This window comes from Macaca nemestrina, chromosome 15, assembly GCF_043159975.1.
Source record: "Macaca nemestrina isolate mMacNem1 chromosome 15, mMacNem.hap1, whole genome shotgun sequence".
NCBI lineage: Eukaryota > Metazoa > Chordata > Mammalia > Primates > Cercopithecidae > Macaca > Macaca nemestrina.
Window position 1 is genome coordinate 20,707,767 of NC_092139.1, and position 15,885 is coordinate 20,723,651.

A 15,885-nucleotide genomic window follows, 5' to 3' on the forward strand; every position below is an offset into this window, starting at 1 on the left:
GGTATCACAGTGAGGGAAGGACAGAGCTGGGACTGAAACCCAGAGCCTGTGCTCTCTTACAGAACCACACTGCTCCCACCATGAAAGAGTGAACTTCCCATCACTGCAGATGAGCCAGCTGAGGGGAGATGCTAGTCAACAGGGATGCGGCAGGAACATTTGTCTATTGGATATGAGTGAATGCAATGATTCAGAATTCCTGAAGGAGCTCAGGGAAGGAAGGAAGGGGTCTCTGAAGAAGCCTGAGGAAATAACTCCTTAGGTTGTCAGAGATGGAGGCACTCTAAGATATCAGCTCATCTGGCCCCCTGTTTTTCCTATGGGGAAACAGGTCTGGAGAGAGTGTCGTGATTTGTAAGGATCACACAGCAAGTCACTGACAGCCTGGACTGAGCGGGGAGTCATATTTTGTCCACAGACCAACTGCAGGTAATACCCTCATGTAGGGCAACAGATGCCAGGGCACCCCATGTGTCAGAACATTCAGTCCAGGCTGTCTTGACCAGGTGCCTACATCACAGTTACTACTATTACTACTACTACTGCTGCTGCTATTACTAGTACTACTACTACTACTACTACTACTACTACTACTACTACTACTAGTACTACTTCTTCTTCTTCCTCTTCTTCTTCTTCTTCCTTCCTCTTCCTTCCTCTTCCTCTTCTTCTTCCTTTTTTTGAGATGGAGTCTCATTCTGTCACCCAGGCTGGAGTGCAGTGGTGTACAATCACTTCTTAGTGATCTTTTAAAGCTATTTACATCTTGAGGCTGTAGAGTCACAGCTACTCTCCCTTCAGACACCAGATACAAGTTTGGGGGTCTCCAGGGCCACCATCACTTCATACTGACTGGCTACAAACAAGGGGGTTCCTGTGACTACCCTCGTACTCAATAATTCACTAGAAAGACTCACAGAACTCACTGAAAGCTATTCTACTCAAGTCACATTTATTACAAACAAAGAATGTGAATCAGAACCAGCCAAGGGAAAGGGACATAGGGTGGAATCTGGGAGGGTTACGAATGCTAAACACCTGTGTCCTCGGTATCTGTTACCTAGCCAGCATTGGTAAGTAACAGTTTGTCAAAGTATGGCCAACCAGGTAAGCTAACCAGTGCTTTAGTGTCCAGAGTTTTTATTGGGACTTCATTATGTAAAGGTGATCGGTTGAATCATTGCCCACATGGTTAAACTTAACCTCCATACCCCTCCCCACACCCAAATGTCAAGCTGACATCACATAGCCCAAAGCCCCAATCCTTTAACTCTGTGGTTGATTTTTCTGGCATGGCCAGCACTCACCACAAGCCATCTTGTTAGCATAAACTATGAGTTGTGGTCCCAGGAGCCCACCGTGAATAACAAAGACACTCCTGTTAATCAGGATATCATAAGGGTTTAGAAATTACTTCCTAGGAGCCAGGACAAAAATCAGACCTCTCCTTAGAGGCCCAGTTCCTAAATGCACAACCCTGTATCTCTTCCTATCCACAGCTTCTCCACTACACTGAGTTCCCTGAGAGAGGGGCTATCTGTGATTCCTCTCTATATCCATGCATTAGTTAGTGTAAGCTTGGCTGAGGTGATAGACTCCACAGTTCATAATTGCTATACACCATGTAAGTTTGTCATGGAACAGCCTAGAATAGCTGTCCCTCATCCCAGTGATTCAGGGACCCAGGTTTTTTCCATCTGTGGTTCTACATATCCTAGGGCTTTGTTGGTCTCTGCATCTGGCCAAAGGAAAAAGAAAGAGAGTATGGAGGATGGAATTTGCTTCCTAAAAACCTTCACCAGGAAAATAGCACACATCCCTTCTGCTCATATTCCACTAGCCAGAGCTCAGTTATTTGGCTTGATTCAACTAGCCTCAAGGGAGGCTGGGAAATATGGACTACATGTGTCCTCAGGGAGAAGAGAAAGATGTGGGTTTTGGTAAACAGACAAGACAGTACAGCCTCTAGTACCATCCCCATTGTCCCACTTAGGTCTTGGGGCAGAGTAGACATTCGGTGAGTGCTTATTGAGGAAATGGATATGGTGGCCAAAGAGGCAGTATGGTTGGGGAGTGAGGGTGGGTTGGGGCTTTGGAATTGGACAGACCTAGTTTCTAATCCTGGGTATATCACTTCCTTGCTGCATGTGGAAGATGCCATCACTGATTGGATTCTGCAGGAGCAGACATTGAGAGTCACCTAGGCTGCAAGATGTTTATTAGGGATCAAAACCTGTGAGAGGAAGAAGGAGAATGCAGAATAGGGCAGAGGAAGAAGTCTAACTTGATGCAGGCGTGAGAAAGTCCAACCCAGTGGGAGCTCCAGAGCAAGGATAGTTTGTAGAGCATCTTCAATTGGGCTTTTATACCCCTCCCCTGCTCAGTTACTTGGTGATATGGTTTGGCTACATCCCCACCCAAATCTCATCTTAAATTCCCACATGTTGTCGGAGTGACCCAGTGGGAGGTAATTGAATCATAGGGGCAAGTCTTTCCTGTGCTGTTCTCATGATAGTGAATAAAGTCTCATGAGATCTGGTGATTTTAAAAAGAGGAGTTACGGCCGGGCGCGGTGGCTCAAGCCTGTAATCCCAGCACTTTGGGAGGCCGAGGCGGGCGGATCACGAGGTCAGGAGATCGAGACCATCCTGGCTAACACGGTGAAACCCCGTCTCTACTAAAAATACAAAAAGAAATTAGCCGGGCGTGGTGGCGGGCGCCTGTAGTCCCAGCTACTCGGGAGGCTGAGGCAGGAGAATGGCGTGAACCCGGGAGGCGGAGCTTGCAGTGAGCCGAGATCGCGCCACTGCACTCCAGTCTGGGCGACAGAGCGAGACTCCGTCTCAAAAAAAAAAAAAAAAAAAAAAAAAAAGAGGAGTTACTCTGCACAAGTTCTCTCTTTGCCTGCTGCCATCTATTGTAAGATGTGACTTGCTCCTCCTTGTGTTCCACCATGATTGTGAGGCTTCCCTAGCCACTTGGAACTGTAAGACCCATTAAACCTCTTTCTTTTGTAAATTGCCCAGTCTCAGGTATGTCTTTATCAGTAGCATGAAAATGAACTAATACACTGGATATGGGCTGCTCTGGGAAGGGCATGACCTTGGGTGAGACAGCTTTCTGAAGCTGGGGCAGACCCTAAAGAAACTGACAGCTGGAAGTTGTCTACTGATCACACTTCCCACTTCAGAGAAGCAAGTCCTTCTTGAAGGGATAAATGCATGATGCATCTGTCTGTCTACCACATGCCCAACAGCCATTCCTGACGCTCCTGCTATCTCTGCCTCCACTACAGAGACATGAGCAAAACTCATTTCTTAGCTTCCTTTGCATCTAGGAGTAGCCTTGTGATCCAGGAGACAGAATTGTCCACGAAACATAAGGGAAAGCTCACCTGGGGGTTCCTGAGAAAGACTTTCTTCTATGATAAAATAAGAGATGAAAGCAAACAAAGCCTCTCTTGCTACCTTGGCTTTCCCCCTTATTCTTGCTTTTGGATGCAGGTTGGGGGTCTTGGGTGCTGATGCTTGGAGCTGTGGCAGCCATTTCACAACCACGAAAGGAAAGTCAAGAGAATTGCCAAGATTCCATCCCAGTTGATTCTGAAGCTACTAAATCAATTCTTGAACCATCTACAACCAGACTTCTTGTTAAGAAAACAATAACTATTCTCAAGATTTCAGTCCTTGTTCATCAGGTTTTTTGTTACTTGGGGCCAAACACATTCTATCTGTTAAAATGTATGACCCAGGGCAGGTTACACAATGTCTCTTAAACTTCATGCTTTTGTTGAGACCTTTCTGACACACCAAAGCTCTTCCCATACCCCAGATGCTTCTCTACGCAGGAGGTTTCCTGGCAGAGCATGGGTATGTGTGTGGGAATGGGGGAGTGGTGGATGAGGGGGTGCAATTAATGTGGCCTTTGTACAGAGCCCATTACAAATGGGTGGGACTGGTTATGTGCACAAGGTGGTTTTTAGGTATGTGGATGAGGGGAAAAGGAGATCCTTGAGCCTCATCAGAAATACAAAAAGAAATTATAACATCATTTGAGATACATGGAAGTTAAGCAGAAAAGGAGAGTGGAATGAAATTCTCAAAAAAGAAAGTAAGTGTAATAGTGCAATATCGCTGTGATAATACTGCATAACAAGCAACCCTGATGACAACAAACTTTTTTTTTTTCTTGCTGATAAATCTGTGGGCTGACTGTGTTGGCTGTGCTTCAGGCTAAGGGAAAGGTTCAGGTTTCCTCCAGTTGTTTCTCATGCTGGGACTAGTGCCAACGGAGCATGTTTATCTTACGGTGCATGGCCGAAGTGCAGGAATGAAAGCCTCTGCTCCTATCATGTCTGCTTAGATCCTATTGGCCAAATTGAGTCCCATGCCTGAGCCCAACAACAGTGGTGTGGGGGAAGTAGACTCTTCCAAATCTAGAGGGAGGTACCACAAAAGAGTGGATATATGATTTCTTTTCTTTGAGACAGGGTCTTGCTCTGTTGCCCAAGCTGGAGTGCAGTGGCACCATCATAGCTCTTTGCAGCATCAAATTCCTGGGCTCAAACTGTTTTCCCACCTCAGTCTCCCAAAGTGCTGTGATTACAGGCATGAGTCACCACACCTGGGATTATTTTATAAGGAGTGAAGAATTGGGAATAAAAACCCAATCTACCAATGCAGGAGAAGTCACAGAGAATAATGCGGTCAGAGGAGGGGGTTCCTTGAGTGTGCAGTCTCCAGCCATGATGACATTATCCCTTCAGACCACCTGATCCTTTTGGGCTGCACTGGTACTCACCAAGGACCCTCCCTCCAACTCCACTCATTATTTCATTTCACAAGTTCAGTTTTTCCTCCATGTTCTCTTCTTTCCTCTGTCTCTTCTTTCCCCCAATCCTATCTAATATCAGTCAGTAGAATGATCTTTCTTAGTATTTACTTGGACCAGGTCCCTATATCCAGGTAGAGACAGTGGGAAAAGCTAGTGATTACTCTTTTCTTAGACATGAACACCTGGACATTCCCCAGTTAGTGGTGTATCTTCTCCCTCTTTGTTCCTCCATTTATTTTTTTAAAATATTTAAGGAGGGCCGGGCGCGGTGGCTCACGCCTGTAATCCCAGCACTTTGGGAGGCCGAGGTGGGCGGATCACAAGGTCAGGAGATCGAGACCATGGTGAAACCCCGTCTCTACTAAAAATAGAAAAAATTAGCTGGGCACAGTGGCGGGCGCCTGTAGTCCCAGCTAATCGGGAGGCTGAGGCCGGAGAATGGCGTGAACCCGGGAGTCGGAGCTTGCAGTGAGCCGAGATTGTGCCACTGCACTCTAGCCTGGGCGACAGAGCGAGACTCCGTCTCAAAAAAAAAATAAAATAAAATAAAATAAAATATTTAAGGAAGTCAATGACTTCCAGGACCTTTCATGGGCTCTTGGATCAAAGAGACACAAGAGTCCTTATACTCTAGGAAAGAAGACCTGGAATGTCTTACATGATGGCCTAGCATTAAACATGCCAGGACAGAGGGATGTGCAGGAGGCTGTGAAAATACATGAAAGCATTGTGAGTTTGGAAGGGGAGGGATGGAGAGGACTCTGAGTTTTACCCCTACCTATCCTTCCAGGATAATTCTTGGCACACAGCTGTCTGTCTCAGACCCATTAAATACAATTATTAGTGTGGTTATTGCTTATCTGCCTTCGCCACTAGGCTGTAAACTCCGTGCACTTAGGGATGTGCGTATTTTGTTCATTTTTGTTGTCTTAGTCCATTTGGGCTGCTGTAACACAATACCACAGCCTGGGTACCTTATAAACAACAATTTATTTCTCATGGTTTGGGAGTCTGAGAAGTCCAAGATCAAGGCACCAACAGATGCGATATCTGGTGAGGGACTGCTTCCTGGCTCTCAGATGGAGCCTTCACTCTGTGTCCTCACATGGTGGAAGGGGCAAGGCAGCTCTCTGGGGCCCTTTTCATAAGGGCACTAATCCCATTAATGAGGGTGAAATCCTCATGACCTAAGCACTCCCAAAAGCCCCGTCTCCTAATACTATCACATTGGTGATTAGGCTTCGACATATGAGTTTGACGGAGACAGCAGCATTCAAACTATAGCACCTGGATTCCCAGGTTGTTACACAGCTCATTAATGGCTCATAATTGGCACTGTTACGTTATAAAAAACTATTTTTTTTCCTGATTTCAATAAGAATGAAAGGATCTCAAGATGGTAGAAGCTAAGTGGCAGTACTTAACTTTCACAGACAAGGTGACTGCAAGTTCTGTAGTGGGCAACGTGAACCAATAGCAATCAGGAGGTTTGACATGCAGGGATTTTTACCAGAAGCTAATCAATCCTCGTGTCCTTGGGGAGATGAAATAGCTGGACCATCTGCTAAAGTATTACTGGACAAACTGTAGGTTTGATAGGTAGAAGCCTGACTTGAGTCACTGCAATAGAGAGCCACGGCCTCATACCTAGTTCCCAGACCTAAATAAATTCACAGACCCAGAGAGCCTTGACTACAGAGGAAGGACCCCACAATGACACCTTTGTTGGAGGACAAAGGTGTTCTTTCAGTTTTTTGAGGAATCTTCAACCTGTTTTCCAAAATGGCTGTACTAATTTACATTCCCACCCAGAGTACACAAGGGTTCCCATCTCTTCATATCCTCACTAACACTTGTCATTCATCTGTTTGGTAACAGCCATTCCAACAGGTGTGAGGTGAAATCTGATCGTGGTTTTAATGTGCATTTTCCTAATGATTAGAGATGTTGAGTATTTTGTCATATATCTGTTGGGCAATTGTATCTAATCTTTAGTCAAGTGACTGTTGAGAACCTTTGCTCGTTTTTAATTGGGTTATTTGTTTGCCTGCTGTTGAGTTTTTGAATTCCTTATATATTTTGGATATCAGCCCCTTTTCAGATGTATAGTTTGCAAATATTTTCTCTCAATTCGTGGATTGTTTCTTCAGTCTGATAATTATTTCCTTTGTTATGTAGCCTAGAAGTTATGTAACCTAGAAGAAATGGATGACTTCCTAGAAGCATGCGACCTACAAAGATTGAATCTTTATGGGAAGTTTAGACATTAGTAATTCAACCTCTTTACTTTTTATAGGTCCACTCAGGTTATCTATTTCCTCTTGAGTCAGTTTTGGTAGTTTGTGTCTTTCTAGGAATTTGTCCTCCTCCACTCTTCTAGTGGACTTCTAGAATACAGATGGGATCATGCAGCTCTGTTGCTTACCTATGCCTTTTTTGGCTCTGTATTTTCTGCAGCATTAATCTCCAAAATCAGGGGCAAGCACTGTAAGGAATGCACAATATTGAATGTGAAAGTAGATATTATTAATTTCTACCTATATATTATTGAAAACCAAATATGTTGAATGCACAATATTGAATGTGAAAGTAGATATTATTAATTTCTACCTATATATTATTGAAAACCAAATATGTTTAATATATTGCTAATATATTGAGAGTCGTATTTGTGAATAAGCTTTAAAGGTACACAATTTCTTTTTTTACCCTTTTAGGTTCAGAGGTACATGTGTAGATTTGTTATATAGGTAAATTGCGTGTCATGGGGGTTTGCAGTAGAGACATTTCATCCCCCAGGTAATAAACATAGGACCTGATATGTAATTTTTTTATTCTTACCCTCCTCCCAACTTCCACCCTCAAGTAGGCCCCAGCAACTCCCGTCCTCTCCTTTATGTTCATGTGTATTCAATATTTGGCTCTTACTGATAAGTGTGAACACATGGTATTTGGTTTTCTGTTCCTATGTTAAGTTTACTTAGATTAATGGTCTCCAGCTCCATCCATGTTGCTGCAAAGAACATAATCTTGTTCGTTTTTATGGTTGCGTAGTATTCCATGGCATATAGGAATCACATTTTCTTTATCCAGTCTACCATTGATGGGCATTTAAGTTGATTCCATGTCTTTGCTATTGTGAATAGTGCTGCAATGAACATATATGTGTCTTTATGGTAGAATGATTTCTATGCCTTTGGGTATGTATCCAATAATAGGATTGCCTGGTTGAATAGTACTTCTGTTTTAAGTTCTTTGACAAGTTGCCAAACTGCTTTCCACAATGACTGAACTAATTTACATTCACACCGGCAGTGTATAAGTGTTCTCTTTTCTCTGCAACCTCTTTCGCATCTGTCATTTTTTGACTTTTTAATAATAACCATTCTGAATGGTGTGAAATGGTATCTCATTGTGGTTTTGATTTACACTTCTCTAGTGATTAGTAACATTGAGCATTTTTTCATACGCTTGCTGGCCATGTGTATGTCTTCTTTTGAAAATGTTCATGTCTTTTGCCCACTTTTTAATGGGGTTGTTTTTTGCTTGTTAATTTGTTCAAGTTCCTTATAGTTTCTGGATATTAGGCTTTTGCTGGAGGTATAGTTTGCAAATATTTTCTCCCATTCTGTAGGTTTTCTGTTTACTCTACTGATAATTCTTTTTGCTGTACAGAGCTCTTTAGTTTGATTAGGTCCCATTTGTCAATTTCTGTTTTTGTTGCAATTGTTTTTGGAGTCTTCATCATGAAATCTTAGTGAGGGCTTATGTACAGAGTGGTATTTCCTAGGTTATCTTCCCAGGTCTTTATAGTTTTAGGTTTTACATTTAAGCCTTTAATCCATCTTGAGTTGATTTTTGCATACAGTGTAAGAAAGGGGTCCAGTTTCAATCTTTTGCGTATGATTAGTCAGTTATTCCAGCACCATTTATTCAATAGGGAGTCCTTTCTCCATTAGTTATTCTTTTAGTTTTGTGAGTGAACTCTTCTTTTCTTTCCCTCTGAAGTCGTGTCAGATCTTCTAAGATTCAGTCTTCAGAATTTAAACAGAGCATGTGTCTAAGGTGATTTCTTTAGGAATTAATCCTGTCCTGGAAACAATGTGCTCTTTTGGTGTCAAAATTTGAGACTTCAGGCCAGGTGCAGTGGCTCATGCCTGTAATCCTAGCACTTTGGGAGGCTGAGGTGGGCAGATCACTTGAGGTCAGGAGTTCGAGACCAGCCTGGCCAACATTGTGAAACCCTGTCTCTACTAAAAATATGAAAATTAGCCGGGTGTGGTGGTGTATTACAGGTGGTGCACCTGTAATCCCAGCTACTTGGAAGTCTGAGGCAGAAGTGCTTGAACCTGGAGACAGAGGTTGCAATGAGCCGAGATTGTGCCACTGCACTCCAGCCTGGGTGACAGAGCAAGACTTTGTCCAAAAAAAAAAAAAATCAGTGTTTAGCTAATTGAACTTATCCTCTCAAATAGGATTAATTGTCCAACTCTTCTAATTCTGTATTTCCCTGCACCCTGGATTCTCATGGGGTGTTTTGCACCTGCCTTCTAAATGTCCTCCCTTCCCCGGTCTACCTGTTCTTTCATCCCTATGAGGAGATGTCCTATCACTTACTATACCATCATTCCCATTTATTCCAGTCCAACTATTGGACATTTCTTTTAAGTTTTCAAACATTCTACTTCCAGAAAGTCACCAAACCCAATTGCATTTTCTTGAAAGTTCTTATGTATTTGTTATTAAAGTGTTCTCATCTCTTCCACTAACTCTTTCGCCTTCTTAGGAGTTCATTGTACAAATTGTCTTTGTTTTTCCTTTTGCTTTTTTATCCCAGGGTAGTTAATAGTGGAGGTAGTGAAAACCAACCACTTAAAGCTAACAAGCAGACACTACGTATTTTAAATGCATGACATTTAATCCTATCAATGATATAATTAGACAGACACTATCCTCATCCCTATTATGCAGATGAGGAAACTGGTGGCCCGAAAATTTACATGATTTACCCTGAGTAATTTACTGTGACTCCAGGGCCCACCTTTTTAACCTCCACCCTCCACCCTCTCTCTCTGGTAGGAGAGAGGGTAATTACCTCCTCTCGTAACTGTTTTCCTTTGCTATTCCTGGCCACTAGGTTCTCTGAGCTTTCTTATAGGTCACGACGTAAAAGTGTTGATCAGGGCAAAATAGCAGTGAGCACAATGCCCTGTGAGTGCTTATCTAACAAGCTGGCAACCTGCAAATATATCTAATATTCAGGAAAACTTTGTAGCTGCATTTAAAAACTCTCCCAGCTGCAGAGATTTGAGTCCAGCCTGCTGCTTCAGGTGTATGGTATTGAGCCAAGTAAGGTCATACTCAGCAGACAGAGGACATCCCTTTGTGAATATCAGAGGCTGGCGAAACATGGCTGATGGGCAAAATCTGGCCCGATGTCTGTGTTTTTTTTCTTTGAGCTAAGAATAATTTTTACATATGTATTTATTTATGTATGTATTTATTTTTGAAACAGAACATCACTCTGTTGCCCAGGCTGGAGTGCAGCGGTGGGATCTTGGCTCACTGCAACCTCCACCTCCTGGGTTCAAGCATTTCTCCTGCCTCAGCCTCCTGAGTAGCTGGGATCACAGGCATGTGCCATCATGCCCAGCTAATTTTTGTATTTTTAGTAAAGACAGGGTTTCACCATGTTGGCCAGGCTGGTCTCAAACTCCTGACCTCAAGTGATCTGCCCACCTCGGCTTCCCAAAGTACTGGGATTATAGGCGTGAGCCACCGCGCCCAGTCGGTTTTTACCGTTTTAAATGGTCAGGGTGGAAAACAAGGGAAGACCATTTCATGATGTGAAAAATCATGTAAAATTCACATTTCAGTGTTATGAAAAAAATTCTATTGGCCCACAGCTATGCTCATTTAATGATGTATTTTCAATCTTCATATTGACAGGTTGAACTGAGGCAGGAGAATAGGGTTTGGACCTGGGAACTTAAGGCCAATGTGTGCTGACTTCCCAAAGCTGGATCAAAAGGGAAACACTTGGGTCGGGGGGGCAGGGACTCTAAGACCAATTAACACCAACTTCCAAAAGCTAAACCAAAAGGAAAAACTTCATCTTGCCATGCTGGGATCACAAAGAATCAAAGGTTACTCTCCATACAACCTTCCACCATGTCTCAAATGGAAAGGAAAGTGCCTCGGATTGGCTGTGGGCCAAGTGCCGGCCATCCCCCTCATCTGCATAGGGTGCCATTCCACTATGTCTCCGGATGACTGCAGACCAATTCACTGCAGCCTTTAATTAGCCACGGGCCAAATCCTTCATCCAGATAAAGAATGGACATCTGTAGCGGCGCCATTGTTCTTCCTACCACACTCTCCCACAATCTTGATGGAGTAACTCCAACTCCAGAGCTAGCAGGAAGGTGAAACTTAGAAGGTGTATTTGTTTTCAATCAACCCTATCCAGTGTAAGGCACGTGTGTGAGGAACAAATTCATGCGTTCGAACTCAAAGAATGGACTTAAGAGACCCAGAGAATAGTGAAAGTGAGACTTTTAATGACCGTCTTGCAAGACTGGGTGTCTAATGAGCAGGTGCACCCAGCACAGTCACAACAAGCAATTCATCCTCTAGTGCACGGGTCTCTCCCCAGGTTCCCCAAAGGCTAAGTACTTCCTGGACTTCACCTACTGATGGTGGATAGGGGCCTTAGATGTTCTTTATTAGGGTTGTCTTGCTGCATTTTGTTGCAGCCCACAATGCATTGCAATCCTAGTTCGCTCAGGGGCTTTTTAAGTATTTGACTTATGACCTAATGACCTAAGTAGCTGGGGAGGCTGATAAGAACAAAGTGAGCTATTTTGCAGGCTAGTAAACTTTCATTTTAGACTAAATGTCTTTGGTTTGAGTGAGGGCAACTAAGCGAGGGAGGAAGGGGAGAAGGGAGAGGCCGACAAGCAGGCATCGGCTATCCAAGCAGAGGCCTAGTATATCTTGTTTCTTCTGTAGTTTCTGACCTAAGCCAATTCAAGGCACTTTGTCTTGGAAATGGACCACTGTATACATTATTTCCTTCACATGGATGCGCTTTGGTCAAGGAATAGGTCGAGGCAGACATCCAGGCCTGCATGACTCAGCAGGATCGGTGTGCAGGCTCACACCTCCACTTGTTATATCACCTGTTTGTGTAAGTTCATACTTGGCTTTATGCCACTAGTGTCTGTAAAAGGTATGACTGCCCTGCTGACACTGCATGGGGCTCTAGGGACATGGCTGGGCTTGGCTCTTAGGCGTGGCTCGACATGGTCGGCGTGCTGGTGCCCAGAGGAAGAGAGAGAGAGAGCCAAACTGTCCGTCTTGCAGGCGGGCAGTGGGGAGCCAGAAACTAGCTTGTGCCCAGAGAAAGAGTTAAGCTGCTGACCCTGAAGGCAAGGGAGAGCAGGCAGAACAGCGGTGTGTGGGAGCAGCCGGCTCAAGCAGCTAAAACAGGGCAGACAGTGTGAGAAAACTGCTGATGAGAGAAGAGTGTGTAAGAGCTGTTGATGAGAGAACTGCTGAATAAAACTACATCTCACCTGCCTACAGCACCCCACCCAGTGTTTTTCAGTTATCTGCCCACCCACCCACTCCCCTTGGACCTCAGTATGGGCCCGAACCTGACCCCAAGCGGGACATTTGGCGTAGTTGTGGACCTGACATCCCGCTCCTGTCCTGTTCCCCAAATCTCCAGGGCCCAAAGCCTAGATGATCCTTTATTTTCTATAAAGCAAAATATGAGTTTGGTACTAATTTTTGTAGCCGATAGGGACCTCAAAAGGAGTACTTAAAACCCAGAAAACTTCGTAACCAGGCCCTTGAGCTGCTTGCTCGGGCCCACTCCCACCTGTGGAGTGCTTTCCACTTTAATAAATCTCTGCTTTCGGAGAATGGCTTGAACCTGGGAGGCAGAGGTTGCAGTGAGCCAAGATCGCACCACTGCACTCCAGTCTGGGCGACAGAGTGAGACTCTGTCTCAAAAATAAATAAATAAATAAAATAAAAAATAAATCCCTGCTTTCACTGCTTTGTTTGTTTCGTTCCTTTGTCACTGTGTGTTTTGTCCAATTCTTTGTTCAAAACGCCGAGGACCCGGACAACTCACACTCAAGGCCCTCCGTCTGGTCACAGAGTAGTTGTGATAGATACCATGTGGCCCGCAAAGCCTAAAATACTTCCTTTCTGTCCCCTACAGAAAAGGTTTGCCAGTCGCTGGTACAGATCATTCGAAAGCATCCACTGAGCAGACTCCCTCAGGGAGCCCAGGAAGTCCTTGGTCTTAAGGCCTGGTGGAGACATGAGCTTTCGCCATCTGATGCTTTGTTTCACAGGAAATAAAGGATCATCTAGGCTTTGGACCCTGGAGATTTGAGTGACAGGACAGGAGCTGGATAGGGCAGATTAAAAACAAAATCAAGTGCACTTTCTAAGCCTCACTATCCTGCTAGCTCTATAATTGGAGTTATTCCATCAAGATTGCTGAAAAAAGCACGGGAGGAAGAAAAATACTGCCCCTAAAGATTTCTGATATAGTTTGCATATTTGTCCCCCTAGATCTCACACTGAAATGTAATTTGCAGTGTTGGAGTTGGGGCCTGGTGGGAGGTATCTGGGTCATAGGGGCAGATCCCTCATGGCTTGGTTCTGTCCTGGTTATAGTGAGTGAGTTATCAGATCTGACTGTTTAAAAGCGTGTGACATCCCCTCCCTCCCACTCCACCTCCCTCCCTTTCTCCTGCTGTCACCGTGTAACAGAGGCTTCCCTTCATCTTCCACCATGAGTAAAAGCCCCCTGTAGGCCTCCCCAGAAGCTGGATAGACGCTGATGCCATCCTTGAAACTGTAAGCCTATAGAACCGTGAGCCAATTAAACCTCTTTTCTTGTAAATTACCCGGTCTCAGGTGTTCCTTTACAGCAAGGCAAGAATGGCCTAATACAATGTCCACGTCCTAGTCCCCAGCACCTGTGAGTATGTTACCTTGCATGGCAAAAGGGAATTGATTAAAGTTGCTATCATCTGTCCTTGAGTTGGGGCGAGGAGCCTGGATTGTCCAGGCAGATCCAATCTAATCACAGGGCTCCTTAAGAGCAGACAACCAGTAGCAGCTGTGGTCAGAGAAAGGGACGTGGTGATGGAAGTAGGGTCGTCTACACGCTACGTTGCGGGCTTTGAAGATGGAGGAAGGGGGTCTCTGGAAGCTGGAAGAGGCCAGGAAGCAGATACCCTCCTACAGTTTCCCGAAAGGCACACGGCCCTGCTGACACCTCAATCTCAGCCCCGTGAGACCCTTGCTGGACTCTGGCCCACAAAACTGTGAGATAATAAGGTAAGGTATTTGTGTTGTTTTAATTCACTACGTTTTGGTAATTTTTAATACCAGAAAACTTAATAGCAAAAATAGTAGAACATGAATACGGAGGGTGAGCTGTGTCCACCTCTTTAAATCACTCTCTTGCCAGATTTTCTCATGTCTCTGATATAATTTTTGGTTGTCTAAATATACTTAGGATCATGTTATGTTTTAGAACTAGAGAAAAAACCTCAGCATGTCTTGCGAATGTCCTATTTTATGCTTGAAAATAAAATATTTGAATCTAATTAACTTCATCTTGGTTATCATTGATGGACAGAGACTCAAACTTGACTGTTATTTCCAGTCTGGAGTGATTTGCATCATATGATCAGTCTCTCTCCAAAAGCATTGTATAAAGAGGATGTATGTTTATTTTATTTTATTTATTTTTTTGAGACGGAGTTTCACTCTGTTGCCCAGGCTGGAGTGCAATGGCACTATCTCAGCTCACTGCAACATCCGCCCCTGGGTTCAGGTGATTCTCCTGCCTCCCCAGTCCTGAGTAGCTGGGATTACAGGTGCCTGCCACCATGTCCAGCTAATTTTTGTGGTTTTAGTGGAGACAGGGTTTCACCATGTTGGCCAGGCTGGTCTCAAACTCTTGACCTCACGTGATCTGCCTGCCTTCGCCTCCCAAAGTGCTGGGATTACAGGCATGAGCCACCATGCCTGGCCAAGAGGATGTATGTTTATTGTGCATAATCCCTACATGAGCAAACTTGATAAATGTAAGATTTCATTTTAGCAATTTTTAAAAAGTCAAAATAATATAAATGGGTTGAGTAAAAGTTATGCAAATTATTAAATTTTTAGTTTCTTTCCAGTTACGTAGGCATCTTTCTATTTTTCTGATGTGACTTTGGAGTACTTCCTGTCTTTAACCTGTTGCATATTATTGGGTAACCTATTCAACCTCTTCCCCAAATCATGAACTCTGCTTGGAACATTTGTAATAACGTAGATTTTTAAGGAGCAATTTTTCATTTTCTATTTATTTCAGTCATAACAAAAACATTTTAACACATTTTTCTTCTACATGCAGAAACATGGACAAATTATACAAACATAATACTGGGTGAAAATAGACCTAAGAGACTCCATCATGATATCACTTATATCATGTTCAAAAACAGGCATAGTTAACCTATTGTGTTAGAAGTCAGGATAATAGTTGCTTGGGGGATGGAGGGATATTGGGAAGTGGCACAGTGGGAAGTTTTAGGATGCTGGCAATTTCTATTTTTGATCCAGGTGTTGGTTTCATGAGTATGTTCACTCTGTAATGGGTTCGTCAGCTGTCTCAAGACTTGTGCATTTTCTGGAGTATGTTTTATTGAAATTAAAAGCTTTTTTTATGAATAAAAACATATCAGAATCACTGGGACACAGCCAATATAGTGTTAGCTAAGAACTTATACCATTGAATAGGTATAGCAATAAATATATTAAAAAGATAAAAGTTTAATTTCCAACTCACAGTTAAGAAATGAACAACAATAAAAATAACAAAAGGGCCAGGTGCAGTGGCTCACACCTGTAATCCCAGCACTTTGGGAGGCTGAGGCAGGTGGATCACTTGAGGTCAGGAGTTCAAGACCAGCCTGTCCAAGGTAAAACCCTGTCTCTACTAGAAATATAGAAATTAGCTGGGCGGCCGGG